Genomic DNA, 22,355 nt, shown 5'->3' on the forward strand with positions numbered 1-22,355 from the left:
CCCACAGGTGCTGGCACACAGGAGAGCCCTGCCTGAGGCAGCTCTAAGAGAGCCTGAGGCAAGGACGAGGCCTTTGGTCCTGCTCCAGGACTGAAAGCAGCAGCTTTGCATTCAGGCTGCAGCAAGGTTCCTCTCCTGGAATCCGTCTGCAGGGCTCACACGTGTCTGCATCGCTCTGAAACACCTCCCTGCAGCTCTCACGGTGCCCATGACTCTTAATGACCAACAACAAAACCTTGTGCACAGCAGCTTCTAATAACCTCTTCTCATTAGGAAAATGTTTGGTCCTGTGAACATCTAACTGCAAGAAAAACACAGTCCCTTCTGGCTGTGCATCAGTGCAGTAATTTAACAGGGAAAGAGAGATAATCTTCTTCCTCCATATCAGAGCTTTTCATTTCATAGAGCTATTTTTTCAGATAACAGCCTCGGTAATGACACCACAAGAAATGCACACTGGGAAGCACAAAACAGCTCAACTCTGCTTTCTTTGTGTGTACTATAATTTGTGAGACATTGCATCTTCCCAGTGAGAAAAGAAGAACTTAGAGCTGACCTTTCACGACCTTTAAAAATAAGCACATTTCAAACTCTCGAAATCCAGTTATCTATTTGGCAATTAACATTCTTTAGGTGCATCACTACCACTAGATGCCTCCCACAATCCTTGAAGAACAATTTTATTTTTCATTACTTGTGTAGTCATTCCCCTAACTTCTCTGTTTCACCTGTCTGGCATTATCTATTCAAGTGAGACTAGAACAGATGTCACAAAATACAGGCAACTGCCTCCTACATGGTGTACAGGTTGCTGCTTTTGCAAGATTAATTTTTGGGACTGGCATAGGGAAGAGGTTATTTTACCTCCACTTTGACCTTCTGCTTTCTCTCCCTACAGATGGTGGGTTTTATGAAATGAAAGCAATTGCAAGTCAAACTGTGTTTGTCTGGGATGTGAAAGGCAGCTGGGCTCTGTTCCTGGCAATCAAATATGTCACAGGTCTTGCTCCCTCTTCATTCTCTTAAGTTGATTACTTCCCTTCCCATAAATACCTTTTCAGCTCATTTAAGTCCTCAGGTCTTTCCTACTTGTTCTTGCCAGAACTTCCCTCAGATACTGTAAATGTCCCTTTCTGCAATCTGCATTTTCCTTTTCTCCTGTACCATGGGCTCAGGGCACTGTTCTGCCTGGCTGGGGGACTGAGGTTCCGTGAAAAACAGAGTTTGTGGCTATCTCTAAAGCCCAGGGGGTGTTAGCAGCTTATTTGTAAACACTCACATACAGAAATCCATCCTTGGCCAAGAGTTCTCAAAACATCCTCTGCAGACACTGCGAAGGAGATCCTGAAGAGCAGTCAATTAGCATCAATTAAATTACGGGGCTGGGGCACCTGAGAGCTGTCTCAGCAGCTGGAACCGACCCCAGCCCTCCTGAGGGCTCTGGTCCTGGCCCTTACCTGCCCTCTTGTTTTTGGCTCCTGCTCTGAGAGCCTCCAGCTTCCTTCTGGGCTGGCTTGGTGTTAGGAATGGCAGCTGCTGGCTGAACACCACCTCTTGCTGCCTTATTTACTTTTATACTCTGAATTTGTCATGTGAGGGATTTTGGGGCTCTTAAGATGCCAGTTCCTACAGAAGGTGTTTCTCCCATACAGACAGAGCAAGGCCACAAATGTAGAAGTAGCTGCTTTGAATTTCTAACAATAAATAATAATTATTATTATTTGCCCCTTAAGTGAGCTCAGTTCTCTGCTCTCAGCACCATGCAATGGGCACAGGCAAGGGCAGGGGAACAGATTCCCATAACTGAGGCAAGGGCAGGGGAACAGATTCCCATAATGAAGGTTATTTCCCCCTTTAGCCCTCCGAGCCAGCAGAGTACTGTGGGAATGTGCCCCTGTTCAGGCCCTGCTGTCCACCCTTGACTCAAGGCAGGCTTTGCTGCAATGCTTCTTGCCACTGCTCTCCAGTTGAGTTTCTTTGCTGTCTCACAACCTGCAAGGGTGCAGCAAATCAAGGATTTATCTGAAGAAGGAAGCAATTGTTCCTGAAATTCATAACATCTGGATAAAGCCTGTCTCAGATAGGCACAGCTGTAATTTGCTGTGTTCCCATCCCAGCCACAGCCCATTCCCAGACAGGGGCTGCTTCCCGAGCCTGCCTTGTTCCTACAAGGTCAGCAGTCTCCATGGAAACCCAAACTGGAAGCAGCACTTAAAATGGATTTTCTTGTGAATAATTTCATTGGCATTCCAGGCAAGTAAAGAGGCCCTTCCCGAGGGCTGTGTCAGGGCTCCTCTGACACAGCTCCCACAAGAGCAGCTCTTACCTGCCCAGGCCAGCACCTCCTACCCTGGCTGGGCTCAGCTGCTGCAGGACCCCGGTGTCCTGGTGTCCTTCTGTCCTGGTGTCCTTCTGTCCTGGTGTCCCTGTGTCCTGCTGTCCTGCTGCCCTGCTGTCCTGCTGTCCCTCTGTCCTGCTGTCCTGCTGTCCCTGTGTCCTTCTGTCCTGCTGTCCCTGTGTCCTGCTGTCCTGCTGTCCCTGTGTCCCTGTGTCCCTGTGTCCTTCTGTCCTGCTGTCCCTGTGTCCTGCTGTCCCTCTGTCCTGCTGTCCTGCTGTCCTGCTGTCCCTGTGTCCCTGTGTCCTTCTGTCCTGCTGTCCCTGTGTCCTGCTGTCCCTGTGTCCCTGTGTCCTGCTGTCCCTGTGTTCTGCTGTCTCTGTGTCCTGCTCTCCTGCTGTCCCTGTGTCCCTGTGTCCCTGTGTCCTTCTGTCCTGCTGTCCCTGTGTCCTGCTCTCCTGCTGCCCCTGTGTCCCTGTGTCCTGCTGTCCCTGTGTTCTGCTGTCCTGCTGCCCTGCTGTCCTGGTGTCCCTGTGTCCCGCTGCCCCTGTATCCTGCTGTCCTGCTGTCCCTGTGTCCTGCTGTCCCTCTGTCCTGCTGTCCTGCTGTCCTCTGTGGCCTCAGCCAACAGGAATTTGGCTCCAGGAGCCCAGCACCACAGCAGCAGCACGACAGGAGTGTCCTGATGGATCTGCTGGATGGCACCTCATGCATCCCAGTAAAAAATTCATGCACTTCTCTTTAGCAATCGAAGGTATCAGGAGATTTAAAGACAGAGCAATGAACCCTGCCCTAATCTGTGAAAAGTATTGTGCAGTTTCGTGTGCAGTGTTTACACAGTATTCGTTATTATTATAAATACAAACAACACTCTTGATGACAGCAAAAGTTCTGGTACTAACAGCAGTAAACTTCAGATCAGACCTTGACCCACACCAGTACTATCAGAAAAAGCCAATTTTCAATAGAGAAGGGGAAGACAACACTTTAAAACAAGTAAACATAACAGCCAGAAATGGAGATAAAGTATTTTTGTTTCTGTCTTTTCTATAGGGTATGAATAGTTACCAAATCTATTTTGAAACATCATAAAATTCAGAACAATTTTTTTTTTAAATGCTCACAATCTACCAGATATTATATTATTTAGTAGTCCTGGAGAAAGACAGTCCTGCTTTATGATCTAAATTCCAAATAAGAACTGGCAGCAAAGCAAATAGAATAAGAAAAGCTATTCTATATAAGGAAAGTGGCAAAAAGAGCATGTGTTTGTTATCTTGCCCAGACCAGCCCAGTTCTCTGTCAGAAAAGACAACATTTATGATCAGCCTCGTGAGGAAAAGTAGATAAAAGAGGAAAATAAGAAATGAAAGGTGGCTGGGGAGAAGGGAATCATTTTCTCCCTCCTGTGCAAAGGCCAAGCTGAGGGAAGGTCAGCACGTTTCCTTTTCTGTAAGCACAGGTTTACTCGAGGAGCTGTTTCCCTTCCCTCTCTCCCAAGGGCTGCTGCTGGAGAAGGATGAATCCTTCGAGCCCTGTGGTGCTGAGACAGACAAACCCCCCAAAATCCACAACCCAGGCTGGAGCAGGGGCACCTGAGCCTGCAGGGATGGGCAAGGGCAGTGTCAGCTACAGGCACGAGCACCATGCCAGTACTAGGGACAGAGTGGAGCAGGATCCTCTGGATAAAATGAAAATTTGCCTGTAACTCTGATTGCATCACAAAAGCTTTTGTACCTACTGCTCATGACAAGAGTTCTTTTCCTGTGAGTCACTCTACTGAGGCCAAAAGGTGCCCATGACTCATTTTCAGGTGAGTCTATAAAAAAAACTCTTTATAGACTCCAATTAGATAAAACACACCAAAGAGGCAAAAGTTGTCTTTTGTTCTCCTCTGGATAAATAAATTCTGTGAGATAAATGGACTTAAATGTTTAGCATTATTACATGTATTCCTGATAAACTTGCAACGATTTTTCCAATCTTCTAATTGCTGCCAGCTATCACATAGCAGAAGTTTCCCTCAGAATTTACACTCTTAGGATATTTGTTGCTGATGGAACCCTTTTGCTTCTTGTTAAGAAGAATTAAAGAGTTAGATCCAGCTGAACAGAAATGAGTCATACACATCGCTGTCAAGTCTGTCTAAGGAGTGATTGGTGACTACCATTGCTCTGCTTCTCATTCAGGCAGAAATCATTAGAAAAGATTTAATCAAGAGAGAGTAATGAACTTGATAGAAGCTGGTCAGACAACTGAGAAATACACTTGACTTCTGCTAAAAGATGCTGGATTTTTTGAGTTAGGCCCTACATTTTTTTTTTTTATTTAATGTAACCTTCGTTGTCTATTTCAGCTGAACTCCTGTTTCCCAGCTATAAGTCAAATTCTGAGTCAGATGCAAGCCTGCCACTCCTTAGAGATTTCTGTATGCACACAGGTATATATTAGTATGTCTGTAAACCTTAAAATGTATGATCTGAAAATCTGAGCTGTTTTGGCTGCCTCACGTCTTCATTACTTTTAATTTTCTTGTCTCACTTATCTTCCAGCTAAACAGAGGATGGTGAAGCAGAAAAACACAAGTTGCCATCAGGCTGTCAAAATTTGGTAGTAACTGTTTACAGGACAGGAAGTTTCAGGATTGAAAAATTTATCTCACAGGAAGGCTACAGACATTTTGGATAAATATAATAATTTATATTATTCAAAGATAAAAATATTGTAATTAATAGTATGCTACAAACAGTGCAAACAACTGAATACCATCCCATTTTAGTAGATAAACCATCCAATTTGAAGTCTAATGGAGTAAATTTGTTGGAAGACTTCCAATCATTTTAGTAGGTTTTATGTCAGGTCTTATTCTGGAACTGACTGAGACACTAACATTTATTAACTCCTTCAGAGTAACTACTGCTGTTCAGACTGTCTGCTGAAATCTTGTCACAAATGCTCACAGTCTGCCATTCCCATGTAATTTTTAGTTGTATGAGTCAAGTAACTGTAATTAACAGCAAGAATAATGAAGACTTAAAAAAACAATATTGCAGTAGGTTATACATAGTGCCAGCTAGAAAATATTTAGTCACTTGTTGGGTCTGTTTCCTCACTTGATAGAACTCACGATGAACTAGAAATATGTGCATCAAATTTGGCTTCTGGCAAAAGAAAGAAAGACATGTTGGAATGAATCAGCCCACGCTTTCCTGCCTACTTTCTGTGTCTCGGTGAAACACTCAAATGTTCTTGGGGAGCAAACACAGATACAGACCCGCTTCAATCAAAGTTTGCTGCCGAGTTCAAGAAAATGATGTGCTACTTTTTGTTTAAATTGTTCATCTCGGGATATTTTTGTGGTTCACTAGCTACCAGCAAGGAGTCCTGAGCAAGTCATTACTGTTTAAGACAGCAGTTTACTATACATGCCATTTCACTTCAAAAAAGAAAAAAACACAAGATTTTTCTACTGAGATGTAATTTCAGAATGGAAATGTAAAAGGAAGAAAACTATTTGTGGAAATCAAAACAGATACTATATTTTCAGAGTATTCCTCTCCCATATATGAAAAGAATTCCACTCTCTATCTCAATATTTTCTTTTCACATCTCCTGGTGTGAATCTTATTCCAAACCTGTGCCACACTGATCCATTGTCTATCTAATGAATACATAAGGGACATTTCCAGGAAAAATGGAAACAGTAAGGTGAAAAAACTAATGCTTTGTAACCAGGTATGTGTCTCTGAAATGCAACCTCTACCTCATACTGCATTCCACAATGAAGAAAATTATGTTTCAGGGAAAATGCCCTAACTTGAAACAAAACAACACAAGGTACACAGCAGTCCAGTATCAGAGTAGCAGTGGAGATTTTTCAACCCATTAAACAAGTCACTGATTTTCATCTCTGTTTGAAACTAAAGAAATGGGAAAAGAAGTAAATACTCTTGTTACCCTGCCAACACAAGTGTACCGAGATGCAACCTAGACTTAAAAAGCCAATTGAAGGTGCCCTGCCAATCCCACAGAACCCTTCAGGGGAAAAGCAGAACTCTGCAAACATCCAAATATGAAAAGAACAATCTAAAATCCATTTGTTATCGAGGCAAAGAGCAAGCAGCTGGTTTGGCTCAGTGCCCCTCTCCCGGCAAGCAGGAGCCACCAGGGCCATCAGCACCACGGGCTGGTGGCCACGCTGGCTTTGGCTCTTGCAGGAGGGGAGCACAGGACAGCCTGGGCTGCTAGGGGCTCAGAGCTCCAGAGCAGGGCACGAAGGGCTCGTGCCTTCAGTGCAGACACGGAGGGGTGGCAGTGGCTGCTCAGGAGCACAGGAGCTGCCACGCATCACAGGCAGAGCATTTCCCTTCTGGCCTGGTCACTGAGCAGAGGCTGGTTCTTCATTTGCACAAGGGTAAAGGCATTTGGTTACTTCTCTGTACACTAATTGGACCCGTTCAATAAACACTGTGAGCACTTTTGTGGTTTTTGCTTATCCTGAATTCAAGCCTAACCTATGGAGCATTTTGTAAAACGCTGCTGAGTGCTTAGCTCTGTGTTTAAGCAGCCAGCTCCAATTTTTCTCTTGCCATTGCACTAATCACCACAAGGTCTAAAGGAGTTGAACACCTAAATCCTGCTTTCATAAGTGACTGGGCAGCTGGAAGGCCAAGTAGTAAAAAGCACTGAACAGGTCTTAAAGTCTAAATCATGGTGGCACAGACATTAAAACATCCTTAACTCCTCAAATGCAAATGAGACCTAGAAAAATGTTCAAATAGTGACTATGGTCCAATTACTTTCAACAAATATTTTTGAAGGTACAACTATGTGGCTTCAGTCCCATGTCACCAATGATGTGACTTAGATTCCAAAATCAGCTAGAAACTTTAAGAAATGCTTTCATTTTTCTTCTTTAAAACACGATTTATAATAATATTGGAGGGAGAGGGTACTTCTAACATAACAGTTGTTACTTTTTTAAACTTTTAATGTGTTATGTCTTTACACACTTGCAGACAGCTATTGCTTGAGAACAACAGACTTCCCTTTACCAGAGAATTCAGTGAAATATTTATTTAGTATTTGAATTTTAGTCTCTGAAACAATAGTGGTCTAAAATATTTCAGTATTCTCTTTGCATCCTTGGAAAAGGAAAAGAAATCTCACTCAAGTCAAAATGTTTTTTATTGTCCATTGATCTATTCAACCAAAACCCACAGCAACTAATTTCCCAGATTAAACTAATAAATTAAGATTGCCTCACTAGAAACCTGACTATGGCAAAAAAAAAGGCAGTAAGGGAAAGAGATTTATTAAGATGAAAGAAATCTCCATTTTAGCTGCATTTTCTTAGCTCCTTTGCTCAGGATTAGCTGACAGGTATCAGAGTCCGAGATAAAGATATATAATGTTTAGAAATTGCACCTAAGCTATTATACTAGAGAACAAGCAGAGTGTGTTATTAATCTTGGGTTCTTAGACCAACTAAATTGCTGTCAGTAAATCAGTAATTATTTATGGGGCTTCTTTAAGTGACTAACTAAAGGATTGAAATTATTTATCACGCAGTTGCTCTGCAGAGTAAATTCAACACTACCTTTTGCTAACACGTAGTGTGTGGGGGTACACTTGCTTGGGGAACTTCTGCTGTCACATGGTGCACAGTGGTCTGCTGTGTTCCCGTGCTCAGCACACACCTGTTTGTAATGAGTTCCCAGCCAGACCCTGTTAATGAGAATTCAGCTCCTCTGTGCAGGAACTCAGCAGAGCTGGCACAAACAGAAACCTGGGGGCTCCACCAAGAAATCTTGTGCCCCACAAAATCTGGTTTACAGCTTTCCCTGTAGAAGCCATCATCACCCACTTCTGCGGCTGCAACCTGCCCAAAGCTGGAACCAGTTCCTGGTGAGTTGGGTGGATTTCCATCTTTGTTTATTTATCCCTAGCAGCAGCCAGAACAAAACTGAAGAATCTGTTAATTTGACAAACTTGCCACATACAGGATTAACTCCACAGCTCTTGAACAGTGTGAAGAATGAATTGTCCATGCTACTCACAGGTTCCCAGACTATTGATCCCCTGCAAGTCAGACAATTAAAAATAATGCGACTTTCAGCAGGGATCAGTATATCTGTTTTTAATGTTATGGCATTAAAAGCAATTTCTACACTTATTACTTTGAGCAGATATATGTAATAAGGAAAACTCCAGACTGGCAAAGGTTGAAGGTGATAAAAAATGGAATTTTGGGGGACAGATTAATTAAAAAGCCTGTAGTAAGATCCTGTAAGTAGAACCTGCAGCAATTCAGACAGTTAAGACCTTTTCTTGCAATACTAGTATTGTTGCTGTTTCATAGGAAATAAAATAATATAAGAAGTGCCCCTGCTTCAGGAGGTCTAAACAGGTGTGCTGCTACTGCTTAGACACCTGGATACCCTCAGCCCCAGGACAGGGAACATTGCTCTACTACAGGTGTGTGCAACAGAAGTATTGGCCTGATCCTATTTTTGTGCCTTTTTAAGAAAAATAATGTTTTCTAATTACAAAAGAACAGTCTGGAGACTATACAGACACGAAGTAGATCAAAATCCATAGTGGAACTAATGGAATGCCTGGAATAATATCTAAATTACCAGCAGGAATGACTGTTCAAGTATAGTGAACTCCTAAGAATTTCTCTGCAGAAAGCAGAACATCCTGAAGGCTCTGAAGATATGGACAAGGCTTGTTATTGTGAGCTCCAAACCTCAGAACAGTCTCTCTAAAATGCCTGGAAGCTTGGAGTTAGACTCCCTTTTGTCCTTCTTTTCAAACCTACAGTTTACTGCAGTCAGAAGAGGCCAGGAACTCCTGAGGAGAGCCTGCCAGGACCCAGAATTACTGCAGGAACGAACGCCTGCCATTTGCTTGGGTTTTGCTGCTCACTGCAAAGAAAGTATCAGAAGGCATTAGTTCTGCTCTGCAATCATGAAAGCCACTTTGCAGCAGGATTTAGGAAACCAGCAGCACCTTGCAGAAGCCAAGCTGGCATAGCTCTTGGGAAGTCTTCCCAAAGACCCTCTACATGGATGGGGGAGGGAGGGAGAAAATCATCTGGAGCTGATTAAAGATTTTAGATGTGGCATAAGTGAATAATAACCACAACAGAACGCAGCACGTGAACAATTCTGCTCTGTGCAAAATCCTCCTGTGTCTGTTAAACATTTTAAATGATGTACTTTTCATTTACATTTAAATTAAACCGGAGTCATTCAGTTTGAGGCAAACGCCCATGGAAGTTGTTGAAAGAGTCTGCAGCACTTTCAAAGGCAAGGTAATCACAGCATCATCTTGCAGAAGTGCTACGTGCTCCTGGAAGCAGCAACCACTGCAGATCCTTCAGGGCTCTAATTTGCGTGCCCTTGCCTCTGTTATTTCATTTTGCTCAGCGTGAGCATAACCAGGTGCTGGGTTTTCAGAACAGAAAAGAGTGATGCTTTAGGTGTATGAAAGTGAAGGGCTGGAAACATGATAAGACCAATTCCCCCAGGAACAGATGAGAGGGACCAAAGAAAGGCTGAACAGCACATGTAAAACTATTGTCGTGAGGCAGCGTGCAAACCTCGGGAACTGGAGAACACCTCAGTCAGAACTGACTTGAATTCACAATTCATTACAGACTGACAACTCAAAAGGTGTTAAAAATGGATAAAAAATATGTCAGTTGTGTTCAAGACAGCAAGGTCCATTTCCACATAAAATGAAGCTTCCAAATGGCTCTTCCTTGAGAACAAAGTGAGGAACCAGTGTGGTGTCACAAAGGAAGGTTTGCAAACACTATCAAAATTGAGGCTACTCACAGAAATAGGTTTGGGACTAAGATGGAGTGGAGCAGGAACTGAAGCCTCTTCAACTGAACTATTGCCTGTGCCCTGCTGTGAGGAGCAACACAGCCACGCTTCTAAGAGGGGTTACCTCAGGTACCCACAGGTGTGGTCCCTGGACCCTTGGGATGCCATCAGCCAGGGCCATGGACCTCTGGACATTTCCTAGTTAACCTTTTATTTCAGTGCTGCCATGTGCATTCCCTGCATGGTTTCAGGAGCTCAAGGAAACGAGGATAACATCGACGTCTGTCTGCAGCCCAGAGCAGGAGCTGCAGCCCCAGGGCTGTGTGCCTGGAGGGACACGCTGCTCTCTGACCCTGAACAAATCTCCTGTCTTTCAGCTACCAGGAAGCAAGAAAAATCTGTGGACACCTTTAGCAGCCAGCCCACATTCTGCATATATTCACCTTCAGGACTGCGGCTAAATCCAGGGTCATTGCTAAATTCAGATAGCAGAGCAAGAGGAAAATAAGAAAATCTGTATAATCACCTGCTATTTTAATGAGCATTTCTGGCTGTAAATCTAAGCAAAAGAATTATAAATACAGGGGAATGCGCATGGCAGAAAACAGACTGATTCAATGTAAATGGTGCCATATCCTGCCTGCTGCTGAGAGCAAAGAGCTGCAGACAAACTGGCTGCTGACCCTTGAGCCTGCTTTTACCTCATAACTTAAGGTCTTAGGTGCACTGAAGCATCTCACGCTGGCTCAAGCTATGCAGTTAACTAATTTAACTGACATTTTAGTTTAATTTCTTTGGTACAAGATCAGCCTCCTTTTTCCCTCTGTGCCATCTGAGAGTACAAAACATTATCTAATCTTAATTTAAATTATTATAACAAGCCTGTTCAAGGTATAAATTCTGGCAAGATTTCAGATCTCTGCAGAAGGCCGAGAAGGTACAACACTTGTGGCCAAATTAATCCCCACTTAAACTTCATGAAGTTTTGAATCTACAGCTACAGCTTCTGTTCAAAGTACATTGCACGAGATTCTGTGCTGCTGCTGCTTCAATGAACTCTCTTCTTCTGCCTGTGGACCTGCTCAGAGATGAACCTCCATTCTTATACAGAAATCTAGAGGTTTTATGAAAACTTTAATTCAAGTCACATAAGGCAGAAAGATCCAAGCAAGAAATAAAATCTGATGGTGGATGAAGACTTGCAGTGTGCTTGATTAGATAAATTGCTTGAACTACTCTGATTACCAAATAAATCCACAACTAATTCCAAGTTTACTTTAGACAAATAGCCAAGGGCTAACTATAAACAACATCCTCAGTTATTCAGTAAGTTCCAGTCTGATCTGTTCAGAGCTTTCTACAAATAACATTATCATGCTATCTAATCCATATTCTTTAGTTTTCACTCCTAAAGCTATTTTTCTTCCAAATATATTTGTCTCTGTTAAAAGGGTTCCACTCTGCCTCTCCATCTGTAACTACAGTGCAATAAAATGTATTTATTTGATCAATATCAATAAACACACTTTCCTATGTACTTGCAAACAGGGAAGGAATACTATTCCCAGCTGCATTGCACCCAAATGCAAAGCATCAAACCATTTCATTTTGTAGCTGAGTTTTTAAAAAGCTAAATCTATGCATTTCTTAGTTTAAAACAAGAATTATTTGCATGTGTAGGTAGCAATACAACTACATTTTAACCTAAATAATGAGGAAGTGATCACAAGTCAGCAGAGTTTTTAAAAAGAGAAGGAAAATACTGCAGTGGAGGAGAGGTGAAGGATCTGGGGATGTGCACAGGATGGAGAAGATGCAGAGCTGGATGTGGGGTGAAGGAAGGAAGGGCCTCACCAGAATCTTGGATGCATATTTGGCAACAAACCCTGTACTTCACAGCTCGTGCAGTGAGGAAAAGCATGATACCAACCACTCGGGATTGTACTGTGGTTAAAGAAGCAGAACTGTGTTTCTACAAGCTGCTTGCCAAGGTAAAAAGGAGTTTGTTATCTCAGAAATATGAACTTGCCCCAAGACAAATCAAGTGAGGGAAAATGAGCATCAAAAATCAATTTTCTGATGGACACAGAGACAATGTGTTTATGTTTCAGATGTAACAATTTTGTTCTCCCACCTTCAATTATCCATAATCCTCCCCCCACCTTTCAAGATTAACAGAAGCTTTTTATTTTACAGAGATTTGTTTTTATATTCAGTCTCCTGTCAAGAAAGGCACCTGTAGCTCTGACAAACATCTACAGGTCTCACTAATCAGTGCTTTTGTTTTCTTTACAGGAAATTTAATAGGTTGTAGGGAGAGTCATGGAGACTGATGGCCCCCATTTAATGACAAATAGGAACAACATTGGGATCTCACAGAGGCTGCTCCTTGCTGATTAAACAACTGCTGCAAGCTCAGCTGAGATGGCTCATTTGTAAGCCTGAGATGGGAATTCAGCTTTCAAGTTCACTTAGTCTTTGGTGTGTCTACCTAGCCTCAAAGCACAGGCTCCGGTAAGTGACATCAATCATCTATCCCAAAACTATTATCTCACAATGACCCCCTCATTTTTGATCAACCACGGAACAGTTCTAGCTGGGAGCAAATAGATTGTTCTTTTCACATTTGGAGTATGACTTCAAACAATATTTATTGTAGGCAAGAAGTATTTTTGACAGATATGTTTGACAAATGGTCTGAGGGAAAAAAACAGGCTGAAATGTAGAGGACACCAAATGTACAGGTGGGAAAGCACTTGATCATTATGGAACAATTTGACATCAGCTGGAAAACACTTGGAGTCAAAAAAAAGAGTAGGAGAAAAACATAAAATGAACGAAACAAAAAGTTTCTGATGGGGAGTATAAGAAAGCAATGTGTGGTGATGATTTTGTGCCTTCCTGAAGTCCTCTGGTAATACAAATGATTCAACAGGAAGATAGTACATCACAAAAAGGGCTCTGTGCAGTAGAAGTGGCAACATTATAAGATACCTTCAGACCATTTTCCTGGGGTATCAGCATTTGAGACCAGGACATGAACAGTGCATAAGTCAGATAAAGGACAAAAATGGAAGACTTTGCTAAAATAATGTAATTACAGAAAGATGGAGGTAGTATTTTATCCAGTAAGGTATCTTCTGGACAGCTGAGCCATTTATAGAAGAACAAAGAGGTGACCAGAACACCCAGGAACAATAAAGCACCAGGTGTTGATAATATTCCCACTGAATTATTATGAATGGAAGGGGATAATCATGGAAAAGGGGAATCCTGTGTCTGTTCTTGAGAAAAAGGACAAAATGAAACTTGAGGGCTGGGGCAGTAGCTTTCTGTATATTGCAGCAAGTGATATTCTCGGCTGTTTGTTCACATGTCATTAGTCGTCATCAAAAATTCAGAGAGGTTTCTGAAGTTACAGGACAACTGCAGCACAGTTCTTTTCAGATTATTGTGCACCTGAGGGAAAGAAGAAAAACATAAGCAGACTGCATACAGATTTTCAATATATTTAAGCAAGTTTGTTGTAGTGCATTATGAATTTGCATTGGAATAAAAAAGCACCCATCCCTTCCTTTTTTTTCCCAGCATGAGTAAAAAATTAAACTTTTTTTTTTAACTCTACACTAACACTGGGAAGAAAACCATAGCACATGGTATGCTTTTTTACCACATTTAATAATACAACCAATTTTAATATCTATGAGTAAGAAAAAAATACACTGAGTTTACTATAGGCTTGTAAAGTCTGTATGTGATAGGATGACTATGTTATTTCATTCAGACCCTTGATTAGGCCCAGCTGTTCTGACTGTGTTGAAGAGAGGGGAGGTGTAATGAGGAAAATTTATCAAAATTAATCTCTATACCACTCACTGTATTTCTTTTCATTTTGGTGTAGGTAGGGAAACACAGACAAGTTGTTCTTTCCTAGGCTGATAACAGTCCATTTTCCTCTACCTTAATGGAAGTGTAGTCATTTAGTATCACTTTTCAGTTTAGCTGAAAGTGGATAATAACATTTATTCTCTAGTTTTGAAGTTTGAAAAACAAGTGTATTGTGCTGATTTTGAAAAAAAGTGACATTTCTATCATGTTTAACCAATACAAAGGAATTTTTAGTACACCAAAAGAGTGCATCAAATGTTATGCCAAGCACAGGGGAGATATGTTCTGCTGGGCAGCAAGCTGACATTTCATTTATACCATTTTGACAAATGGCTTCTCAGCACTCAAGCTGAATTAAAAAAATACCTTTTCACCCATCTTTTCAAAGTAAAGAAGGGCAGAACTCAGATATTTGGGAAGAGAGACAAGCATATGGAATTTGAAAACTAATCTGTAAGCTTGAGTCTCTAAAGTGCCTCTCAGAATTTGCCTGTATTTAGCACAATGCAATGGCTCCTTTTTAAAATTCACTGTGAATCTGCTCAGTAACTAAAAAAAAAAAAAAATTCCCATCAGAAACAAATATTTAGTTTTGCTTCTGCTTAACACAGAAATCCTAAGATTATTTCTATTGCTATTCTAGCATGATCACTTTAATCCCCTGCACTGAGGGGAGGAAAACTTGGCTGTTTTTCCTGAAATATTGGAAGCTCTGTACAGATTTTTTTTCCTTTTAAATCATTTTGTTACAGAAACATTGCTGTAATTTAGTACTACTTTATATGGGACTGTTTACTGAAGAAGTCAGTATTTCTTCATTTTGGCCTTCGTCAAAGAGGCTAAAATTGTTTACTAAACTCCACCATTTAAGGAGACTATTCAACCTATTGTCATTTTTTGATAACTTTCCATGCTACATCTAAATTGCTCCCCTCAGATGCCTTTGCCAAAAGCCAAGGTCTGAAAAGTGTTTTGTCAGCTTCAATAGAAGAAGACTACACATACATTTTGTTTTCCATCTCAGAAGAACAGCAAAAGTCATAGCCAAAATTAAACATTAGAGTTCCTCCCCCAGCCTTTCTTTGTTTCCTACATGAAAGTTTTTTCAGGTTTAATAACAGACACAGTTTTGTGTGAAGGGTAACACTGTAGCCTTGAGCATAAAGAAATTACTTCTAGCAGAGGTTTCTCTGTACCATGCAATCGCTTGCCGCTTAGATTTCTTTTTAGCTGTTAAAAAAATAAAACCCTAAAGCAGAAGCCATTCGCCTTTCCAAAATTTGTTGGTTACTTTTACTTCAGGAGGAGGAAAGCCATTAAAGAAGGGCTTTTTCTGTGTCACAAGGTTAAGTATTAAGAGCTTGCCATTGTTTTTCTGCTTTGGTGGAGTTTTGAGCAGCCTGTTTGATTTCTGGGCTAGGTAGACTGTTTATGCCCTCTTCACCAGACCTTAGACACCTAGAAATGTCCAAAACCTTTTTCAGAGGTGGAGAAAGCTGCTGACTTAGAGGGTTAATTTAACTTGCCTTGACTGTTGGCTGATCATTGATGCTTAAGGGGTCAAAAAAAGCATTGGTTTGATCTGACATCCCCATGCCTGGAGCATGCAGCTCTTCGGATTGCATCAAAAGTTAAATAAAACAGCCAACCAAACAAAAACTTCCCAAAACAGACACCCTTCCCCCAAACAAACAAAAAACAACCGAAGAAATGCACAGAAAATACCAGGAAATTAAATTGCATCGTTTTATTGTTCATTAGAGAATCCTGTGTCTCTCTGCAGACTCTGTTAGCTATTTGGGTAGGTCCCATACAAACATGTGTCCCTATAATTATTTACTTCATTCTTTGATTTTTTTTCCATTAAATATAAATTTTAGGACAGAATCAAATATGTTTTCAAATATTAACATTTGTATATTGAATGTTTCCATGATTATGCGTCAATGTATAAATTTGTACAGTCAAATTTCAGCTTAACATTTTTAAAACACCAGATAAAAGTTCCAGACTAGGAAGAAGTAGCTTATTAGCCTGACATGGCCTCTTTTGATTTTGGATGAATAGAACTGTATTTCATCCTTAACATGTTATTTTAGTAATGTCCTGTAATTAAATGCTTCTTCATGTTTGAGCAAGAAAAAAGCCTTTGCTGAAAAGGCAGAACATCTCTCCTGATAATGTAATTTAAAATACTTCTGTTGTTGAGGAGCAGTTCCTTTTAAAAGGAATATGTGAAAATTATTCTTCCTTTTCCCTCTGAAAGTCTCCTTTTTACTGTCAGTTGGCAATGGGAGTGGTAGTCATGCACAAACCTACAATACAGAGCTTTTGGACAGAAGTGGGAGGAGCAGAGGTTTTTACTAAATCAGTGAGTAGCAAATAAATTTTAAATTTAATAGAACAATTTTCATTTATCGTAATTTTTAGGAGCAGTTGGAGTGACACAGGCAGTGAGTTGTTAGTCTTCCTTTTGACACTTTGGCTTTTATCAAGTTCTCTTGGCATGTAACAACTACAGGGAGGCAGAATTTATTAAAGCCAGTGAGGGTTATAAATGCATTCCCAGAGGTGTGAGGTATGTGTAAATTAGTTTTGTGCTGTGTGTATCTCTTTTCTAATTCTTTTGAATCAGAGAAATGCAGGAGCTCTAAGAATGATCTACATTTTCTTGGTCATCAAGGAGGTTAGAAAGAAATTACTTCTGTTATGTGTAATCACATCAAATGAGAAAAGCAGTCACTTCAACACTGACCCCTTAAACAGTGGGTGTGTAAGCAAGATAAGGAAATATGCTGTTCTGGGCATGGGGAAAAGGAGAGTGGGAGTTCATGAGCCTGTATGGAATTAGAGCCAGGACACTGAACTGCCCTTCACCTGCATGGCAAGCAGAGTTCTGTATACTGTTCTTGCTATATCCCATTGATACATACAGTCCATTAAAAAAAAAAAATGAACTGTTATATTGTTTAGACCTTTAGAATCATATTGTGTTCAATAGCAGAATGGAAGGAGAGTCACTAAAACTGAGTACAGCAGCTCAGAGTGGACTAACTTGGATCAAGAAGTGTACAACCCTTCAGCCCACATCAGCTATGATTTTGGGTATTTTCTCTGAGGTATATGACCTGATTTTGTCTCCAAAACAACTATACTAAGCTTCCCTAAACCCTCTGATTCCTGCTCCTTTTATATTTGTGAATAAAACACTCTCATAATGCTGGAACTATGCAGCTGAAGAGCCCTTAGTAAATGCCAAGTATCTTTGTTTCAGCTGCATTGGAGAGGACATCAGACATGTATATGGTCTAGTTGTAGCACCACCAATGCTCAGGCCCTGTCCTGTCCCTGTGAGGAAACTCTTCCTTTCCTCTTCCCCACTCAAGGCCATGGAGGGAAATCACATCCCTGTTTCAGTCATGGCCTAGGCAGCTGGCAGAACTGGGAATGGACCCAGATTTCCTAATGCCAAGCGTGGTATTCACCCTGCTGTGCTGCATTTTGCACAGGATGTGGTTGGAATGGGCCTTTGGTTTACTCCAGGCAGTTGTTGGCTCTGCAATCAACTCAGGGACTGGAACACGCTTGCTGAATTTGCGTATATGCTTTTTTCAGTCTTCTGTAGATACGTCTGTGTAATGAAAACTCAATAAAATTTTAATGGTGAAAAAACCTCCAGACAACAAACCAACCCTTTCATCATTACCTCATTGCAGGCAGGTCACGCCAAGGTGTCACTAGTCCAGAATCTAAACAGCATCTAACCAGCAGAAGTCATTCTTCAAACATGAATCCCACAGTGAGCCGCTGCATCATGTAAAATTTATGAATTATTCATTAGCTCTGGTTTAGCATTCATCCTGCCACTTAAGCTAAAGCCTGCCCTGTATTTGCAGGTAAAAAATAGCAGTTTCCATTGCAGTGGATAATAATGCAAATTGGTACTTTATTCTTAGCTGGCAATATTGTTACCATGATGAAGTTACATCCCGATAGAAGTTGTATCACTTCATACTTTGAAGTCCGCTGACCCAATATCCATTCTTATAAAGTTATTTCCTATATGTACATGTATATATACATGTATTTACACAGTCATACACAGCAGAAGCTCTACCTTTGGACTGTGAGTAATAGCAGAGAGGCAAAATAAAAGGGCTGTGCAAATAACAATATATTCAAGTTGTCAGTCTCACATTATACTTTGGGCTGTGTTCTAAGCAATCCTTCATGTCTGCTTCTCTTTCTTTCTCCATTCATTTTTCAGCATGACTTTTCCTTGTGCAGTACACACAATGCATTCAACATCTCCTTTTTTTTCAGCTGCAAGCGTTACAAATTATATTCTTTGACTTTTCCCTTTGTTTGCACACAGCAATTGAATACATTGATTCTCAAGGATAATAACCTACAGTGGTTAGCTCTGTCTGGAATACTGACTATATAAATCAATATAATGACTGGTGATATTAATTATTTCAGCAAATTTTTGAGCCCCGTTTTGCAGTTTTCATTCAATTATGTATTATTTAGTACCCCATAGTTATGTGAGACAGCAGGAACATGGGTTATGTAACCTAAAGGACAAGTTCTTTTTACTTTCAAAGTAATTATAGCATTCTTCCTGCAGTGAAAGAGTCAAATCCTCCTCAGGCCCATTCAGCTGACTACTGAAGGAATGAAAAATTGGATTGCAGTTGGATGGCAGCTCTCTGAATGTTGGTCCACTGACTTGAACAGAGATTTTCCAATTTTGGTGTGTATCATCAGCCTATGGGCAAAGGACAATAAAATTAACTCTCTGCAGTTTGCCCATCTGGCCTGTGTAGCCATGTCCCTATCCTCCAACCTCCAGAAAACTTTAAAAAGTCCTTGAAAAAAGGTCTGAGAGCAGGCTGGAGGGATCAGCTCCCTTAGAGCCTAGGACTGGATATTCCCAGGGCCTATGCAAGCTATTCAAATGCACGTTTAGGATTTCTGAAGAGAGCTGGAAAGTGGTGAAGATCAGACTGTGTCATGCATGTGTGAGACATAAAATTTAACATTAAAAAGCTTTGATGTATGGAACAGCAGGAACATCCTTTCATGAATATCCAGCTCTGTGCTATTCGTTTTAAAGTACCTGCTGCTACTGCTTATACACTGTACATATCTAGTGATTAATTGCTTTCATTCTCTCCACAATTTCTTATACCTTTCTCTTTTGTCTTTTTTTTTTTTTTTTTTTGCTCTTAATCCTTTATCATTGTGCTAAGTCTAACATTAACATGGGAAAACTACAGAGAAGTCATAGATGTATTACTGTAAATTTAGTCCTATACATTGCACTTGAGATTAAATCTGTGGCCCTAAGGGCATTGCAGATGAGTTTCTGTCCCAGAGGACTCAGTTGCTGTGCAGAAAATAAACAGGGTGTTGTGATGGGGCATTTGGGTTGATACTATGCTGTAATTTGTTGTCACAGCCCTGGGTTAAGTGTGCAGCTCTTGAAGACACCATATATCTTCAGCACTTTCAACAAAGTGGAAAATATCCTCTTGAAATTTTCCACTATGTTATTTTATGCAATTGCTCATTGTGGTAGGAATGTAACTCTTGCTAATTAAAATGGGTACTAGCAATTAAATTAATGTCTTAAAATGCCTAGCTTCACATAATACTCAAAAGTGACTGTTTCTGCAGGAAATACTTTTTCAGAAGATGATTATGACATGGATTCCTTTGTTTCAGGGCAGTAAATTCTTCAAGGGCTTTACCAGAACCTCAACCTTCTAATGAGAAGGAGAAGCAGAAGGGGAGAAGGGAAGAGTCAGCAAACTGAACAGCTTGGAAAATGGAACTAAGAAGATCACATCCTCAAATTATTGATAACCACCTAATTTCAGTTTTTATTAAGTCCATCTGATCTATGAGTCCAGGATATATGGAGAATTTTTCTTGATCTCAGTACTTCATTGTTCATAATATAGGCAAAGATTTTCTCCATTATTTCTCAACTATTATGGTGAGGTATAAAGCAGCAGAACATTAGATAATGAGTGCATCAGTATATTCAGAAGTGTTGTAATAGTTTTTATGTTATTTCAGACTACTATCCAGATGGGTACCTGCTGCTGAAATATATTTTTAGCTGTCAAAATTGAAGTCTATGAAGTACTCACTGCAGAAGAGTTCAGTGCTATGCTAATTCCTTTTCTGAATGATACTTTAGGAAGGAAAGGACAAAGTTGATTTTTAAAATTTTGCTAGATTTATCTGACAGTGACACCTCTCTTGATTTAGGCCACACTGATGAATTCACAGACATAGCAGCATTTTGCAGAGCTGCACAGCAGAAAGCAGGTGTCACCTGAGGAAGCTGTTGAAAAGCAAAACCCATCCTCCTGAAGTGTCTTTGCTTTTTGCAATTCAAGATTTTTCCATCTGCTTTCTTTGCCTTCACTTGCTCAGATTTTCCTCCTCTGTGCTCACTGTTGCACAAATGTAATCAAAAGCATAACATTGATCAGCTTCACCAAATGAGAAGGTCAGGCCCAGGGAGCTCCTGTCCCTCTGGGCACAGTGCACTCACATACAGTAATTTGGCACGTGCTGAACCAAGAGCTGGGCTCAGTCCCTTTAACCCCAGGTGTATGGTGTTGGGAGAGAACAAGGCAGAAGTGTAAGACACACCTGCCTGGAATTTCTCATTTCATTTGCAGCTCCAGGGTGGGGAATGCCAAATGGATTGCAGTTGGGGCATGATTTTAGGAGCAGTTATCAGTAAGTGACCGATTTTTTTGGCTGGCATCTTCTTGGCTCCTCTGTATGTTCCACTTTTGTGCAGTTGCTGCAGAGCTGTGAAGCTGTGTATAGCTGAGTGTGAATTTACTGCTACACCATTACCATTTATTTTTTGGATATGTCTTTCTTTAATGTTCTATGCCACAAACACTTGGATCACCCTGTCTAGGAATGCTTTATGCTAAAAGCAGCCAATTCTTCCTCTACTTACAGTTATATTTTTATAAAAGTACATTTATTATGCCGTAAATGCCTCTAAGCTGCTGAAAATGGTACCTCTTTCATTGCATGGTAAGGGCTCATTACTGCATATTTTGGAGATGATTTTACTCTGTTTTGCTTCTCTATTTCATGTCACCAGATGAGAACACAACTTCTCAAAGGGAAACATGGATATTAACTCCATGTATTTGTGCCCTAAATCCCTGAGAAAGCAGACAGTTGAGAGCTGTGTGTGTGGAGCAGGGGTTCTGGCACTGCCTGGCAGGACAGGGATGGGGCAGAAGTGCAATTTCCTTTCCCTCAATGGAGGCTGTTGTTTGGATCTTACTCTCTGTTAGCTGCCAGGTTTTGGAAGACCTAGAAGCACTCAGAAGATTTTTTCCTTCACCAATTTTGTTTGAAGCCAGACAACAGGCTTAGAATTGAGGAATATTAACAGCAGGTGAATAGGCAGATGGCACAACTGTATGTTTCATCTCCTGTGGGAAACCAGACACAGTTTTCTGTCAGAAACTTGCAGTTTTGAAACATTTAATGGGAAGTCATTTGAAGCACACCTCTGTGAATTGCAGGAACTTAAATGTGATGTCCTAGTCCTTGTGTATAATTTAGTCTTGTGTGAATAATCATGTACTGAACCCTCCCTGTATCTTAAGTGACTCATATTTTCTTCTATTTATCATTTCCTCTGTGCTGGCATTTCCTGTCTGTGAAATGGGAATAGCACTACCTCTTATCTCCTGTCAGCACTGTAGATTGAACCTCATAAAAATCCTGTAAGAAGTGCTACTGAAAAGCTGTCAAGGAAAGAGAATTTTGTTTTCAAACTAGGATTTACCTATGATGCAGAAGGAAGGACCAAATTCTCAGCAGTAAAACAAAGATTCCCTGTCAGTAAAACTGTCTGGTGCTGCCAGGCTGTGTGTGAAAGAGGCTGTGGTCCTGGGGATAACTGGTTTGTAGTCCCACACCTCATGGTGCTGCCATAATGCATTTGTACAGGATGGTTTAACTCAGGTTGGACAACTGGGATTGTTTCTGGCATTTCCCAATGCTTGGCTTTTGTACTTTACTGACACTCCTGTTGACGTGTATGGATGTGTAGCAGTGGATTTCCTCCCATACAGAAGTGCCCCCCTCTACAGGAAATACAGGGGCATGCTCTGGTAATGAAGGAGGTCAGTACAAACTATCTGGTTTTAACCCATCTGTGAAATACCTACCTGACCATAAAGCAGTTCTAAATCCAAAATTTCATTGGAACAGCCATGTACAAATTTCTGCAAAAGTAC

The 22,355-nt window shown here is 40.9% G+C and overlaps 1 long non-coding RNA gene across 3 annotated transcripts; it reads left to right on the forward strand.

Annotated features, from left to right (window-relative positions):
- The first annotated feature begins 2,723 nt into the window (after nt 1–2,723).
- Nucleotides 2,724–21,872, forward strand: LOC146766029 (uncharacterized). Of its 3 annotated transcripts, none has more exons than XR_014958695.1 (2): nt 2,724–18,814; nt 19,789–21,872. It is a non-coding gene; the product is annotated as an uncharacterized LOC146766029 (long non-coding RNA). The 3 variants fall into 3 exon arrangements; XR_014958697.1 differs by having other exon boundaries at nt 2,724–12,684; nt 17,775–21,872; XR_014958696.1 differs by having other exon boundaries at nt 2,724–12,684.
- Nucleotides 21,873–22,355: the final 483 nt, after the last annotated feature.

Source organism: Lonchura striata, chromosome 15, assembly GCF_050655825.1.
Source record: "Lonchura striata isolate lonStrDom1 chromosome 15, ASM5065582v1, whole genome shotgun sequence".
Taxonomy (NCBI): Eukaryota; Metazoa; Chordata; class Aves; order Passeriformes; family Estrildidae; genus Lonchura; species Lonchura striata.